Raw genomic sequence first — 4,635 nt, 5'->3', positions numbered from 1 at the left:
TGTTTGTTTTAATGACTTTGAAATTAAATTAAACGAAGTTTTTTTCATCTGTCTCCTTTCTGCTTTTATTTTTGTCACCATGTAACTCAATCTCACTCATTAGAAGTCTGAATTACTCTTTTGACTCAAACATTTTTTCTATGTTGGTTATACGTTGTGACTGATTGCTTCGACCATTTAACTTCATAAAATTAGTTTTCGAGATTTCTATACTGTTCAATTTTTGGTTTTTTTTAAATGTTATCACGTCCAGGTAGTCCGAAGTAGTTTAGGTAGTCTAAGTAGTTATAAGGAAGACTCGTTAATGTTAAGAAGAAGGGAAAATAATGATTTGCACTTTATGTAGGGAAAATATTATAATTATAGTGCCTTGAACAGTGTCATGTCGTAAAATTGTTTGAAGTTTTGGCTTAATTATGTATTTGTTTTTTGTGGGCTCGTGATTTAGTCTCATTATTAACAGGTCCAATTGGCCTCCTTGAGGTTTTGATACTAAATCAATAATTTTTTGCTGTATTCCTCAGTCTGATATGACTTTTCAAAAGATTTGTTTTCAAAAATAAATTTTGAGTTTTCCAGCTTCGTCTTTTCTAAATAGTTTTTCTGCCGATTTGGAATTCAGTCTCTGAAAACACAGGTCACAACCTGTTTCCCGTGAGCTATAATTTAATCTTCATAACGTTTTTAGCTTTAAACATTGTTTCTCGGCTGTGTTACTACTGTTACTACGAGACGTCAAAAATTGTTAGATTTTTATATATTTCTACATTCCAAAGGATTTTTGGTTTCCTTTGAAATTTTAGCAATAATTGTTGATCGTATTGGTTTTGAATATTTTTGCAATCGAACAAAAAATAATGACATGTCTCAATTGCTTCGTATGTATATACAAATGAATAATTTAGGGATTTTAGTTGATATATAACGACATTAGAACTGTAAAATTAATTGTTTTTTGTTTTCAAAAATGAAAAATTATTTTTGAACTTCGCACTTACTTGTGCTTTTTTGCCGAACTGTTAACCAGTCGCATTGAAGACATGTCCCATATTTTTTTCACTGAAGTATAGGTTAAATTTTTCAACAATCCCCCTTTTTGCAAAATCGGGGCTATTCGCTAAAAGATGTAAGATTTGCAATGAATGAGTAAAAATGTAAGATTTGCGCTTAATGCGATGAATGCGATGAAAAAAATATTTAAGCAGTGAAATTTTTTTTTCACCGCTTATGCGGTGAAGGAAAATTCTTCACGGCTACCAGCAGAATGCGGTGAAAAAATTTTTTCTAGCGCTATCAGCAAAATGCGGTGAAAATTGATTTTTCACCGCTACCATCAGAACGCTGTGAAAAAAAATTTCGTCGCTAAAATCGCAATCCTTACAAATATTCACCACTAATTTCAAACGCTTACCTTAAATTGACAAGAATTTTGAATGAAGTAAGTGACAGATGGCGCAGTGGAATAAAAAACATGGTGACACGCAAAACGTACGTGGTTCGAACTCATGTTCTTTGTTGTAAGAAGTCCGGTGAATGCGGTGAAAAAAATTTTTCACCGCTAAAAACCGCAAATCTTACGAAAATTCACCGCTTTCACCGCATTCAAAGCTAAAAGATGGGGGCGCTTTGCGATGAAAAACCAATCAGAGCCGACTGATAACTTTCCACCCACGTATGCGCATACTGGTGAACACAAAGTAAGCTGAATTAAAAGTAGGAGATCTTTTCCGCTAGCATTAAGAAAATATTAACAGAGCAGTAGTTGGAAATTAATCTGTGTATAATAATAACGAGCTGTATATAATGTAAACATCAACCAAAAACTTTTTCTTATTGCATTACTTGGAATTGCGTGCTTTGTAAAAGGGTCTACTATTTTGATTTTCCTGAAAAATGTTGCAAATGTGGATGTTGGTGTATTATACTAGGTACGTAATCATGAACACAAGTAACCTTTCTAGAAGGTAGCCAAACATTAAATTTGTGGGGTGCCTAAGTTTCGCCTATATAGGACGGGGGGTGCTAGCGGAAAAGATCCACAGTAAGCCGACATAAAAACAAGCCGAAAGGTATGTAATAGTTATGTAATCTATCAGAAATAATACATTGTTAACCATTACAATCAAAACTGCGCATATTATTATGGTGCATAATGTATTCCAATGCACTAAAGAAAAAAATACGTCAATTTTTAGACATCTAGTGGGTGCGGACCGCTGTCCACGGCTATGCCTCTCATCCGCTGTGGGATGTAATCCGGAAACTGCGGACCTGTTATCGCGGTACTTACTTGACCTCATTTTGAAAAGGATCTTTTCTGCTAGCCCCCCCCCCCCCCGCTTAGTTAGGCACCCCCATTTATAAATGTGTAAACATATTGTTAAAGCTAAGTAATCTTCTACGTGCATATATATGAGCAATATGCATTTACTAAAAACTAGCACAGCTATGGTTTGAAAGTATTACGTATTCAACCAAAATTTGTTGCATATAACGTAAGCATCAATAAACATTTCTGTATTAGATCATTTTTGGTGTTATCGGCTACAATAGGGGCTTGATTTTTTAAAACTTCTTAAGGAAACTATTCTAAAATTGCCTTCAATCTACCTAGATACTCTTCTTTCAATGAAATGCAAATATCGCTCTCACAATTTGCGAAAGCTGATTTTGTGGGAGCAAATTTAACGGCTATATAAGGCTGGGGGGGAGGGGGGTGCTAGCAGAAAAGATCCTTTGAAACTTCGGCTTGCTTGCCTATCGGCTTGCTTGACCGCCACCGCGCATACTATGTAAAACTGAATAGAATAAAATACGCTATGCTATGACAATTGGAATACAAAGCGAAAAGACTTTCAGACTTGCGGGTCGGTGGGCGTGCCTCGCCGCGATAACCGACCCGCGATTTCCGGATTATATCCCACAGCGCATGAGAGGCGTGGCCGTGAACAGAGATCCGCAATTGCGCTCATATTCGGCTATCTAATTAGGCTAAGTAATATTGGTTAAGTATAGCAGAGACGGGGTGATTCTCTACTAGGTACCGAAGGGGGGAATTGTTGAAAAGATCCCCTTTTATCTGATTAACCTCTTCGCAGAATTAAACATTGCTGTGGGTTAGTGATGTCTGCATGAGGCTAAACCCATTGCAGATCTTTTCCCTACTGTTAGTTCGCATTTTTGATGAGACCCGAAAGGTCCCCATAAATTGCACTAGACGACTCGAGGCCATCTAGGCGGGTTATTGGGAGTAGTTTTCAATTAGCAATAACTGCCGCTCAGGTATCCTTCATTGCGTACAGTACTGCCTCTGCGCAAAGATAACCTCTCCCACAATTAATTTTAACCCCAATTTCAAGAAAGCTACAAGATTATTAACTTCATCTGCGATAAAAACCGAAATGCTTTGTTTATTAAAATAACAGACCATTTCACCATTTACTTATCAAAATTTATGGCATGCTATGTTTTGATTTTGGAACAAAGAATCCACTTTAATTCAACTATTTGAAAAGAATAAGTTATATTACAATAGTATAGCTGGTTTAAATGTATAGAGAGAATAATAAAGTTAATGTTAGCAAATGATTTGGTGCTAGGAAAATTGGCCGACAGGGCGTTTAGCCGACAAAGAAAAATGGGGAAATTTAGCCGACAGTTTTATCATATATGGCCATAAAAGTCTCATTGGTCCATAAATCAGTAGTTCGGTTGTGATAGATTCATATCAAGTCCCACGGGCCGCTGAGGCATGGACATGGCCCGCGAGGCATGGCCAGATGCGGTAAAATACCTTTGTTACGCTAGTTGATAGACCTTCGTTACACTAGTCGATAAAAAAACTGCGGTATATTTGTCCGCTTACGAAATAGTGTTTTAAATTGACCAATCACAGCTTCAGAATAAGTTTTATTGCTTATTTTACTTAAATTGTCGGCTAAATTTCTAATTTATTGATTGTCGGCTAAACGCCCTGTCGGCCAATACGGCGGCCACCGATTTGGTTTGTCTCGCCATAGCGTTGATTTGACCAAGTGTGCATTCAGCATAATTCTTAGAAACAAATGAACAGATTCAGAGGCAACTCTTTGAACCGTGGTGGTGCAAATGCGTATTTCTAACGCAGCAAGCCGTTGCAGAAAATATTTGCAAACAGACAAACCGGAGGGCGCTGAGGAATTTGAATTCGTATATTCGTACCTTTTAATCTCATCGTAATCGCTCCAAAAGGCTCATCAACCAAACCTTCAATTAAAATCATTTATTTTGTATTCGATTTTTTCGTTGAGGGACACGCATAATGAATCTAATTGCAATTCAACAACCGTGAGTGAAATTATATCCAATATATGACCCAACTACAGTTGCTTATTCTTCTTAATGCTCATTCGGCTCAAATTTATTGAGCCGGATAACGAATAAAAGTTCTAGCAGTGCATCAATTAAAGTTCTAGCAGTGCGTGGCAATCATAAACTCTCTTCTCTGATTAGCCAATAATTCGCTTTAATCTGAAATCTGCCACAAGAGGGACATTTTTTTGAACATTAAGCTTAAGCTCAAAGTTTATTGTTTCGTTTACAACTAGGATCTAAAAAAAGAAGTCCTGACATAAATAGAGAATATGTTCAATTTAC

The 4,635-nt window shown here is 36.6% G+C and overlaps 1 non-coding gene across 1 annotated transcript; it reads right to left on the bottom strand.

Moving 5' to 3' along the window:
* Nucleotides 1-3,188: 3,188 nt before the first annotated feature.
* LOC142358404 (U4 spliceosomal RNA) lies at nucleotides 3,189-3,322 on the bottom strand. Its single transcript, XR_012761813.1, has one exon. It is a non-coding gene; the product is annotated as a U4 spliceosomal RNA (small nuclear RNA).
* Between the last annotated feature and the right edge of the window lie 1,313 nt (nucleotides 3,323-4,635).

Source organism: Convolutriloba macropyga, unplaced genomic scaffold (genome assembly GCF_964194025.1).
Source record: "Convolutriloba macropyga unplaced genomic scaffold, txConMacr16.3 SCAFFOLD_2694, whole genome shotgun sequence".
Taxonomy (NCBI): Eukaryota; Metazoa; Xenacoelomorpha; order Acoela; family Convolutidae; genus Convolutriloba; species Convolutriloba macropyga.
This window is presented reverse-complemented; position numbering and strand designations above follow the sequence as displayed.